Below are 12,284 nucleotides of genomic sequence, written 5' to 3' on the forward strand. Positions count from 1 at the left end.
ACCACTACCCGATTACCCCACAGAAGGCAGTCTGCCTGTATAGACATTTCATCTTTGCGCCACTGGAACTGCTTTATCTCTTCCTGCATTTCCACTGGGACACTGGACCAGCTCCCGTGAAGCACACAGTTTTTGACAAGGGACAATAAGGGATCCTGGCTCGTCCAGGTTTTAATCTTCCGGGCTGTGACGGGTGATTGCTCACTCTCAAATACTTCCATAATCATGACTAAATCTGCGGGCTGCGCCATTTCCACCCCATGGGTGGGCAATGGCAGCCTACTGAGAGCAACGGCGCAGTTTTCTGTGCCTGGCCTGTGGCGGATGGTGTAGTTGTATGGTGGGTGGGGTGGCTTGACCCATCCACCTCCACGGAGGTGTGTGGGGGGCCTGACCCATCCACCTCCATGGCACGAACCTGGTATTGCAGTACTTCCAGGAACGGTGCAGTGGCTCTCGGCCTTTTGGCTAAGAGCATTGGCGCAGAGTGATCCTTGATGTGTGCAAGGTGACCTCTGGCGTTTGTGATTTGACAAAGAATTGGAAAGATTGGCAACGAAAAATTAAAAAAAAAAACATGAGCTTCTCGGAAATAAATAGGAGGTGGGTGGGGTGGATTGACCCATCCACCTCCACGGAGGTGTGTGGGGGGCCTGACCCATCCACCTCCATGGCACGAACCTGGTATTGCAGTACTTCCAGGAACGGTGCAGTGGCTCTAGGCCTTTTGGTTAAGAGCATTGGCGCAGAGTGATCCTTGACAGGTGCAGGGTGACCTCTGGCGTTTGTGATTTGACAAAGAATTGGAAAGATTGGCAATGAATAAAAAAAAAACATGAGCTTCTCGGCCTTTTGGCTAAGATCATGCGTAACTGACCTGACAGGGGAGTAACCATGACCAGAAAGTGGTTCTCCCTGGATCAGGAAGGTGGTTCTCCTATGCTTTTTGGAAATAGGAGGTGGGTGGGGAGCACACATCCACCTCCATGGCACGAACCTGGTATTGCAGTACTTCCAGGAACGGTGCTTTGGCTAAGAGCATTGGCGCAGAGTGATCCTTGAATGGGCCCAAGGTGACCTTTGGCGTTTGTGATCTGACAAGTTGATCTGACAAAGAATTGGAAAGATTGGCAACGAATAAAACATTTTAAAAAAAACATGAGCTTCTCGGCGTTTTGGCTAAGATCAAGTGTAGTATCTGTTCTTATCAGTTTAATATCCCCTTTGGGGACCTGATATTAAATTGTTTTTTGGACAGGGAGCTGGATCAGGGGCTTGCCCCGTCCACTCCATGCACCGACCTGGTATTGCAATATTTCCAGGAACGGTGCAACTTCGCCTCTCGGTCTTTTGGCCTAAGATCAAATATATTGGCGCAAAGTGATCTTTGGCGTTAGAGTTGATCTGGAAAGAAATTGGACATTAAAAAAAAACATGAGCGCCCATCTCTCGATGCATTCGTATTTATCCCCTTACTCTTGGAAAACAGGGATATAAGTGGCTTATGGTCAGTTTCCAATTCGAATTTTAACCCAAACAGATATTGATGCATTTTCTTTACCCCATAGACACATGCTAACGCTTCTTTTTCAATCATGCTGTAGGCTCTCTCAGCCTTAGACAGACTCCTGGATGCATAAGCAACCGGTTGCAATTTCACAAAATCATTAGTTTTCTGCAATACACACCCAACGCCATATGACGCGCATCACATGCTAGTACCAAACGCTTACATGGACCATACAACACAAGCAATTTGTTTGAGCATAACAATTGTCTAGCTTTTACAAAGGCATTTTCTTAGCTTTTGCCCCATACCCATTCGTCCCCTTTACGTAGTAAGGCGTGCAGTGGTTCTAACAGTGTGCTGAGACGCGGTAAGAAGCTACCAAAATAGTTCAGGAATCCTAGAAACGACCGCAGCTCCGTCACGTTCTGTGGCCTCGGTGCGTTCTCGATTGCCTCAGTCTTTGAATCGGTGGGCCTGATGCCGTCCACCGCGATCCTCCTCCCCAGGAACTCCACTTCAGGTGCCAGGAACAAAGAAATGGCGGACCAGTTAACCAAAACTTTGGTTCTGTCTTCACGAAGGAAGACACAAATAACCTTCCGGAAATACTAAGGAACCCGAGGCTCTAGTGAGAGGGAGGAACTGAAGGAAATCCTTATTAGGCAGGAAATTGTGTTAGGGAAATTGATGGGATTGAAGGCCGATAAATCCCGGGGCCTGATAGTCTGCATCCCAGAGTACTTAAGGAAGTAGCCCTAGAAATAGTGGATGCATTGGTGATCATTTTTCAACAGTCTATCGACTGTGGATCGCTTCCTATGGACTGGAAGGTAGCTAATGTAACATCACTTTTTAAGAAGGGAGGGAGAGAGAAGGCGGGTAATTATAGACCGGTTAGCCTGACATCAGTAGTGGGGAAAATGTTGGAATCAATTATTAAAGATGAAATAGCAGCACATTTGGAAAGCAGTGACGGGATCGGTTCAAGTCAGCATGGATTTATGAAAGGGAAATCCTGCTTCACAAATTTTCCAGAATTTTTTGAGGATGTAACTGGTAGAGTGGACAAGGGAGAACCAGTGGATGTATTGTATTTGGACTTTCAAAATGCTTTTGACAAGGCCCCACACAAGAGATTTGGCGTGCCAAATTAAAGCACATGGTATTGGGGGTAATGTACTGGCGTGGATAGAGACCTGGTTGGCAGACAGGAAGCAGAGAGTCGGGATAAACGGGTCCTTTTCAGAATGGCAGGCAGTGATTAGTGGGGTGCCGCAGGGCTCAGTGCTGGGACCCCAGCTATTTACAATATACATTAATGATTTGGATGAGGGGATTGAGTAATATCTCCAAGTTTGCAGATGACACTAAACTGGGTGGCGGTTTGAGCTGTGAGGAGGACGTTAAAAGGCTGCAGGCTGACTTGGGCAGGTTAGATGAGTAGGCAAACACGTGGCAGATGCAGTATATTGTGGATAAATGTGAGGTTATCCACTTTGGTGGCAAAAATACGAAGGCAGAATATTACCTGAATGGCGGCAGATTAGGAAAAGGGGAGGTGCAACGAAACCTGGGTCTCATGGTACATCAGTCATTGAAAGTTGGCATGCAGGTACAGCAGGCAATGAAAAAGGCAAATGGCATGTTGGCCTTCATAGCTAGGGGATTTGAGTATAGGAGCAGGGAGGTCTTACTGCAGTTGTACAGGGCCTTAGTGAGGCCTCACCTGGAATATTGTGTTCAGTTTTGGTCTCCTAATCTGAGGAAGAACGTTCTTGCTATTGAGGGAGTGCAGCGAAGGTTCACTAGACTGATTCCCGGGATAGCAGGACTGACTTTTGAGGAGAGACTGGATTGACTGGGCCTGTATTCACTGGAGTTTAGAAGGATGAGAGGGGATCTCATAGAAACATATAAAATTCTGACGGGACTGGACAGGTTAGATGCAGGAAGAATGTTCCCGATGTTGGGGAAGTCCAGAACCAGGGGACATAGTCTAAGGATAAGGGGTAAGCCATTTAGGACTGAGATGAGGAGAAACTTCTTCACTCAGAGAGTTGTTAACCTGTGGAATTCCCTACCGCAGAGAGTTGTTGGTGCCAGTTCATTGGATATATTCAAGAGGGAGTTAAATATGGCCCTTACGGCTAAAGAGATCAAGGGGTATGGAGAGAAAGCAGGAAAGGGATACTGAGGTGAATGATCAGCCATGATCTTATTGAATGGTGGTGCAGGCTCGAAAGGCCGAATGGCCTACTCCTGCACCTATTTTCTATGTTTTTATGTTAACCTGAGCCCCATACGCTTGAGTCGACTAAGAACCTCCTCCAGGTTCTGCAGATGCTCGACTGTGTCCCGACCTGTAACCAAGGTGTCGCCCTGGAAGATCACGGTGCGTGGGTCCGACTTCAGTAAGCTTTCCATGTTTCTCTGGAATATCGCCGCCGCTGATCGAATTCCAAACGGGCATCTGTTATAAATGAAGAGGCCTTTGTGCGTGTTGATGCAGGTGAGGCCCTTCGATGATTACTCCAGCTCCTGCATCATGTAGGCTGAAGTCACATCCAGCTTCGTGAACGTCTTTCCTCCTGCCAGCGTTGCAAAGAGGTTGTCAGCCTTTAGTAGTGGGTATTGGTCCTGCAGGGAGAAATGATTGATAGTAACTTTGTAATCACCACAGATTCTGACGGTGCCATCTCCCTTGAGGACTGGGACAATCGGACTGGCCCACTCGTTGAATTCGATCGGCGAAATGATGATCTCTCGTTGCAGCTGGTCCAGCTCGATCTCTACCCTTTCTCTCATCATGTACGATACTGCTCTTGCCTTGTGATGAATGGGTCGCGCCCCCGGAATTCGGTGGATCTGCACTTTTGCTCCTTGGAATTTCCCGATGCCTGGTTCGAACAGCGAAGGGAACTTGTTTAAGATCTGGGCACACGAAGTGTTGTCAGTGGGCGATAGCATTCGGACGTCATCCCAGTTCCAGCGTATCTTTCCCAGCCAGCTCCTGCTGAGCAGCATGAGACCATCGCCCGGTACCACCCAGAGTGGTAGCTTGTGCACCGCTCCATCGTAGGAGACCTTTATAGTAGCACTGCCGATTACGGGAATCAGTTCCTTTGTGTAAGTTCTTAGTTTCATGCGAATTGGAGTTAAGACTGGCCTTGAGGTCTTGCTGCAGCACAATTTTTCGAAAGTCTTTTTGTTCATGATGGACTGGCTCGCGCCCGTGTCCAGCTCCATTGACACCGGTTCAACAGTCAGCATTATTGGGGGACACTTTGTGGTAAATGTGTGCACCCCATATACCTCTGCCTCCTCGGTCTGAGCTCTGGTTCGTCGTGATCTGTCGTGGATCTGTCCTCCTCTGCAACATGGTGGTTTGCAGGATTAACAGGATTTGCAGCTCGCTTGCACGTATGTTGGAGGTGTCCCATTGTTCCACAGCCCTTGCAAATGTACCCTTTGAAGCAGCATGAATGGAAACGATGATCACCCCCGCAGCGCCAACAAGGTGTTAATGGCCTTGCATTCATCATCCTTGATGATGGACTCTGAGACATCTGCGGACGTGCAGCTGCAGGCATCTGTGACCTGCCCTGTATGTTGCGATTTGAAAACAACATTACTTTGTTCACAGTACTTGTAGCAGCACTTGTGTGCTGAGAGATTTGCTTAGTATTGTCACCAGTGGCAATGAACTCCTGGGCTATCGCTATGGCCTTACTCAAGATTGGGGTCTCTACAGTCAAAAGTTTGCGAAGTATGGTTTCGTGGCCAATGCCAAGTACGAAAAAGTCTCTGAGCATGTGCTCCAAATATCCTTCAAATTTGCAATGTCCTACAAGGCGTCTTAGCTCGGCGACATAACTTGCCACTTCCTGGCCTTCAGACCTTTTGTAGGTGTAGAACCGATCCCTCGCCATCAGAACGCTTTCCTTTGGGTTCAAATGCTCCCGGACCAGTGTGCGCAAATCATCGTACGATTTCTCCGTGGGTTTTGCTGGAGCAAGCAGATTTTTCATGAGGCCATACATTGGTGCCCCACAGACGGTGTGGAGAATCGCCCTTCATTTGGCAGCGTTTTCTTCTCCACCCAGCTCGTTGGCTACGAAGTATTGGTCGAGTCGCTCCACAAAGGTTTCCCAATCATCTCCCTCCGAGAATTTCTCCAGGATGCCCACTATTCTCTGCATCTTTGGGTTTGCTATCTGTATCTCGTCGCCAGTTGTTATGTATGAAGAAACAGTCAGACTGAATACTGTGAGCTCAAAGTAAAGTGTGACCGTAGTCTTTTATTGCAGGTCTCCAGAGTGCCTCTCCAACCTGTGAGGCCTCCTTAAATACCTGTGCTTCCAAGGGATTATGGAATCCCTCGGGACTGCAGGGGATGAGCCCTCTGGTGGCTGTACAGAGTATATACAAGTTTACATATATAACAGATTCAATAATAACTTTTAGAAGGGAATTAGATAAATACTTGAAAATGAAAAATTTGCAAGTCTGTGGGGAAAGAGCAGAGAGTGGGACTGATTGGATCACTCTACCAAAGAGCCAGCACAGGCACGATGGGCCAAGTAGCCTCCTTCCGTGCTGTATCATTGTATGATTTTATAGTAGATGCTTATTTGTAAAGCCAGTCATTTCTCTGCCCACCCAAACTGTGTCTCTTCAGCCGGCTGGTCACTCCCTCCAGGACAGCGACCAGTTAGGCTGTACACACCACCCACCGTCCTGTACGCACCACCCACAGTCCTTTACACACCACCCACAGTCCTGGGAGTGTGTGTGTGTGTCTCCTCTCTCACATCCTTAGCCCCCCCACCCCCATGGCCCATTACCTTGGTGCTGCAACAGATGAATCACCTGGGGTAGCAGATCCTTATCTGGTTAATCCTGGATGCAAATGTCCGCCGAGGTTTGGGTTGGAACATGCTTTCTGCCACTGCGTCGTGGACTGCGTTGTTGGTATCTGGGTATGGGTTGGGCACCAGCCCTGAAGGTCAGATTGATTGTAAAGGTTGTAGCAAATCTGTTCCGGCGCTTACTGGGTTTGATTCTCAACCCAAACTCCTTCTCCATTCCCTAACCAATTGTCTCCCTCTCTTTGCCGGAGATAATGGGGGCCATTTTACAGAGTGATGAGATCAGTGTGAGGGAGGAGTTTGGGGAGAGAGGCAACCTAGGCCTGAAGCCTGGAAAGCTTTTAGCTCCTAAGGCTTGTTACCATAATGTAGATTGGATTCCCGTCCAAACCTGGCTCAATTTTAACTGCCCTCTCTACCTGGTTGCCCTCAATGGTGGATGCCAGGGTCTGGTAACCCTCCACTACCTGATTCAAGAGGTCGTTCTTTCTGTGAATGCTCACTATTGAGCTCTATTACTATGCAGCTGCTAGTAATGATGTCAGTGACAGCTGCGGTTCAGTGGGTAGCACTCTCGCCTCTGAGTCAGAAGGTTGTGGGTCCAAGTCCCTCTCCAGGGATTTGAGCACATAATCCAGGCTGACACTCCAGTGCGGTGCTGAAGAAGTGCTGCACTGTCGGAGGTGCCATTTTTTTAATGAAACGTTAAACCTCAGGTGGGTGTAAAAGATCGCACGGCACTATTTCGAAGAACAGCAGAGGTGTTCTCGGTGTCCTGGCCAATCTTCATCATGAAGAACAAATAATCTGGTCATTGCTGTTTGTGGAAGCTTGCTGTGCACAAATTGGCTGCAGCATTTCCTGAACACTACACTTCAAAAGAGGTTCATGAGCTGTAAAGCCCTTTGGGATGTCCTGGGGCCGTGACAGGCACTATAGAAATGCAAATTCTTTCTTTCTATGAAACCAGTCTCCTGAGTGCAGGGCCAGAAACTGCCTGCAATGGCATTAACCGTCACTCGCAGAGGAAATGGAAACGCCAAGCCAATGAAGCAGTGGAGCTTCACTGTGCATCTAATCTTCATACTTGGTCTGGGAGACCTGCCTGCTGACAGTGTGCAAAAGGAGATTGGTGGGAATTCGCAATCAATAGAGAAAACTGTTCATGGGGTGTCTTTGTCAAGATGTTGACTAATAATGTTCTACAGAGAGAGAGATAAGAGAGAGAGAGATAGAGATAGAGCGAGCGAGAGAGATAGAAAGAGAGAGAGCGATTAAGAAGCTGATTAAGGAGATTGACTGTCCCAGAGAAGTTTCCTGGAAGAGGTTCACCAATGGATTGCTTTTTCTACAAAGTTATCCAGGGGACTAGCTACATTACTCACATTTCCCACATTACAACAGTGACTACACTCCAAAAGTATTTCATTGGTGCTTTGAGACGTCCGGGGTCGTGAAAGGCGCTATATAATTGCAAGTCTTTCTTTCTAATGCAATGGCTCCTCGGGAGAGGCTTGGTGTTGGCCCTACTCTCTCCCACGTGGAGTGTTCCTGAGCAGATTCTCCCAACTCATTTATTTATTTTTCCCTTTCTTGCCACTTCCCATTTCCTCTCTTTAGTCCACTTAGTTCTCAAAGCTGGAAGGACATATTTATAGATTGCCCTTCAGCTGTGATTGGAAGACCAATTGCCCAGCCAACGCTCCAATGAAAATTCATAGTATTGGTTTTGTCCCATGAATTTAACAACCTTCCCATTCATGGTCTGATTGTGGTTGGCCTGGCTTTCTCCCTCACCTCCTGCCTTAACGCTGATGGTCCGCCAAGAAGCTATGGTAAGCGATGACCAAACTAATCACACGTGTGATCAGTGAGGCTAAATATCAGACAGCTCTGAGCATCAAGAGTGTGATTAGGAAGTTGTTCGTGCTTCTGTGAGCTGACCAGGACACAGGCCCTCAGGAAGGATACATTAACCTTGGAGGGTGGGTGGGCAGCGCAGGTTCACTGGAATGAGACAAGGGCTTAAAAGGTTAAATTATGAGGACAGGTTATATAAACTTGGCTTGTGTTCCCTTGAGTTGAGGGGGGATCTCATTGAGGTGATTAAATTGTTAAAAGGATTTCACAGAGTGGATGGGGAGGACCTAATACCTCTAGTGGGAGAATCCAGAACAAGGGAGCACAGGCCAAAAAGGAGTGAAAATCAGGAAGCACTACTTTACACAAACTGTGATGAAAATCTGGAACTCTCTTCCCCCAAAAGGCTGTGGATGCTGGGGACAATTGAAGCTTTCAAGCCTGAGACTGATAGGTGTTTATTAGTTAAGGGTATCAAAGGATATGGAGCAAAGGGATGTAAATGGAGTTGAGACGCAGATCATCCACGACCTCATTGAATTGGGGATCAGGTTCGAGGGGCTGAATGGTCTCCTCCTGTTCCTATGTTTCTCGGACAAGGGACGCAGAGACACAGGTACCTTCCCCTGCACCAAACCCCAGTAATGTAGCAACATTTATAAAGTGAATCGTAACTTATGGGCCTCATTTAACATTGATTTATTCAAAGAATATGAAAAATTATTTTCTATTCAGAAAATCGCAAAGAAAGAATATGGTGACATTTGGATTTAACAAGCCGATTATTCTCCTACATTATGAAGAGGCCAAAACCGGACCTAAGTCCAGGACACACATCCCGGTGTTAGAGGTGTTTGCTCTAAAGAATGGAATGCCTAAAATCCCAGTTCTAAAAATGGAGAACCCTGCGTTACGGAAACTACATTATTCATTAAACGATGGATCGTCCATCATTTAGTATCCTTGAAACATTGATACAATCGTATTTCGCTGTCGGTCAGTAACACTGGGCTGTGTGTTGTGTTTGATAATGGGATGTTCAGGTGTAACAATGGGAGAAGCTTGGTGGCACAATGACTTGGCACAGTGAATCTGGACCCTCAACCAAGTAATTCTTTTTAAGATAAAGGCCCATAGTATCAGACATCATCAAGGTTAGAGAGGGTAACAGTAAAGATGATGTCAGTCAGGAAATGGAGGTTAGGGGGTAGATTCTGGCATTACCTGTCCTGGTGGGCAGGCAGTTAAAATGGGCAGGTAATGGGGAGAGGGAGAGTGATGGGAAGAGGGAGGGTGATGGGACAGGGAGGGTGATGGGACGGGGAGGGAGCTGGGGAGAGGGAGGGTGATGGGGAGAGGGAGGGTGATGGGGAGAGGGAGGGTGATGGGAGGAGGGAGGTTGATGGGGGCAGGGAGGGTGAAGGTGATGGGGGGGAGGGTGATGAGTGATGGGAGAGTGAGATGGGGAGAGGGAGGGTGATGATGATGGGGGAATGTGATGGGGAGAGGGAGGGTGATGCTGATGGGGAGGAAGATGGGTAAGAGGGAGGGTGATGGGGGGAGGGTGGTGGGGAGAGGGAGGGTGATAGGGAGAGGGGGCGATGGGAAGGGGGGGTGATGGGGAGGGGCGAGGGTGATGGGGAGTGGGAGGGTGATGGGCGAGGGTGATGGGGAGAGGGAGGGTGATGGGGAGAGGGAGGGTGATGGGGAGAGGGGGTGATGGGGAGAGTGAAGGTGATGGGGAGAGGGAGGGTGATGGTGATGGCGGGGAGGGAGGGTGATGGGGAGAGGGAGGGTGATGGGGGAGGGTGATGGGGAGTGGGAAGGTGATGGGGAGGGTGATGGGGAGTGGGAAGGTGATGGGGAGGGAAATGGGGAGAGGGAGGGTGATAGAAACATAGAAACATAGAAAATAGGTGCAGGAGTAGGCCATTCGGCCCTTCGAGCCTGCACCGCCATTCAATAAGATCATGGCTGATCATTCCCTCAGTACCCATTTCCTGCTTTCTCTCCATGGCCCTTGATCCCCTTAGCCGTAAGAACATAAAAAGAACATAAGAATTAGGAACAGGAGTAGGCCATCTAGCCCCTTGAGCCTGCTCCACCATTCAACAAGATCATGGCTGATCTGGCCGTGGACTCAGCTCCATTTACCCGCCCGCTCCCCATAACCCTTAATTCCCTTATTGGTTAAAAATCTATCCATCTGTGATTTGAATACATTCAATGAGCTAGCCTCAACTGTTTCCTTGGGCAGAGAATTCCACAGATTCACAACCCTCTGGGAGAAGAAATTTCTTCTCAACTCGGTTTTAAATTGGCTCCCCCGTATTTTGAGGCTGTGCGTCCTAGTTCTAGTCTCCCCGACCAGTGGAAACAACCTCTCTGCCTCTATCTTGTCTATCCCTTTCATCATTTTAAATGTTTCTATAAGATCACCCCTCATCCTTCTGAACTCCAACGAGTAAAGACCCAGTCTACTCAATCTATCATCATAAGATAACCCCCTCATCTCTGGAATCAGCCTAGTGAATCGTCTCTGTACCCCCTCCAAAGCTAGTATATCCTTCCTTAAGTAAGGTGACCAAAATTGCACGCAGTTCTCCAGGTGCGGCCTCACCAATACCCTGTACAGTTGCAGCAGGACCTCCCTGCTATTGTACTCCATCCCTTTCGCAATGAAGGCCAACATTCCATTCGCCTTCCTGATTACCTGCACCTGCAAATAACTTTTTGGGATTCATGCACAAGACTCCTCGTAGGACTGCTCCTGGGCACGGCCAAGGGTGCCATCAGCCGGTCCAGGCAGCGGGCTGTCGAGGGGGTCGTTCAACCTGACTGCCTGCCTCTCTTCCGCTCTTACATCCGGTCCAGGGTGTCCTTGGAGATGGAGCACGCGGTGTCCACCGGTACGCTCGCGGCCTTCCGCGAGAGGTGGGCACCGGAGGGACTGGAGTGCATCATCACGCCCGGCAACCAAATTTTAATTTGATTTTACGTTTTAAAGTTTAATTTGTTTTAATTGCCGGTGCTTTTAGTGTCCCCTTCCCTTTTATAGGGGGCACCGGAAAAAATTTGATTTTAGCGCCCCAAAAAAAAAGAAAAAAAAAAGAAAAAAAGGGGCCTTGTAAATGTCTGCTGTGTCATCCAGGGCGGGTGGCACGGTTTAATGTTTTATGTTTTACAGATAAACTCGAAAAGAGTTTCATGCACAAGACCCCCAAGTCCCTCTCCACCACAGCATGTTGTAATTTCTTCCCATTCAAATAATATTCCCTTTTAATGTTTTTTTTTCTCCAAGGTGGATGACCTCACATTTTCCGACATTGTATTCCATCTGCCAAACCTTAGCCCATTCGCTTAACCTATTTAAATCTCTTTGCAGCCTCTATGTGTCCTCTACACAAACCGCTTTCCCACTAATCTTTGTGTCATCTGCAAATTTTGTTACACTACGCTCTGTCCCCTCTTCCAGGTCATCTATGTATATTGTAAACAGTTGTGGTCCCAGCACCGATCCCTGTGACACACCACTAACCACCGATTTCCAACCCGAAAATGATGGTGATGGGGCAAGGTGATGGGGAGAGGGAGGGTGAGAGGATAAGGTCATGGAGAGGAGGAGGGAGAGGGGAGGTTGAAGGTGAGGGTGATGGGGAGAGGGAGGGTGTGCGTGATGGGGAGAGTGTGAGGGAGAGGGGGAGGGTACGAGTGAGGGTCAATGTTCCCATTCAGCTGCGTGGCTGAGCAACAGTCTGGAGGTCCTGTGCAGGCCGCTTACCAGCTTCACAATGGAAAGACCGTGCATGCACGGAAATGTGAATGGGCCATGCAGCCTGTTAAAGGGGCCGTGTACTCCCCCCAAAAATTAGAGGGAACATCGGAGAAGGTGAAAGGGAGGGTGTGGATGAGGGAGGGGGAGGGTGTGGATGAAGGAGAGGGGGAGGGGGAAGGTGTGGATGAGGGAAAGGAGAAGTTTGTGGATGAGGGGGATGGTGTGGATGTGGGTGAGGGTGATGGGAAGTTGAGGCTGAGGGTGACGGTGA

At 48.5% G+C, this 12,284-nt stretch overlaps 1 non-coding gene and 1 pseudogene across 1 annotated transcript; both read left to right on the forward strand.

Annotated features, from left to right (window-relative positions):
- The first annotated feature begins 836 nt into the window (after positions 1 to 836).
- On the forward strand, positions 837 to 1,034 carry LOC139279154 (U2 spliceosomal RNA). Its single transcript, XR_011596409.1, has one exon. It is a non-coding gene; the product is annotated as a U2 spliceosomal RNA (small nuclear RNA).
- A 125-nt stretch (positions 1,035 to 1,159) lies between these two features.
- On the forward strand, positions 1,160 to 1,338 carry LOC139279065 (U2 spliceosomal RNA; annotated as a pseudogene).
- The last annotated feature ends 10,946 nt before the right edge of the window (positions 1,339 to 12,284 follow it).

This window comes from Pristiophorus japonicus, chromosome 13, assembly GCF_044704955.1.
Source record: "Pristiophorus japonicus isolate sPriJap1 chromosome 13, sPriJap1.hap1, whole genome shotgun sequence".
Classification (NCBI taxonomy): domain Eukaryota; kingdom Metazoa; phylum Chordata; class Chondrichthyes; family Pristiophoridae; genus Pristiophorus; species Pristiophorus japonicus.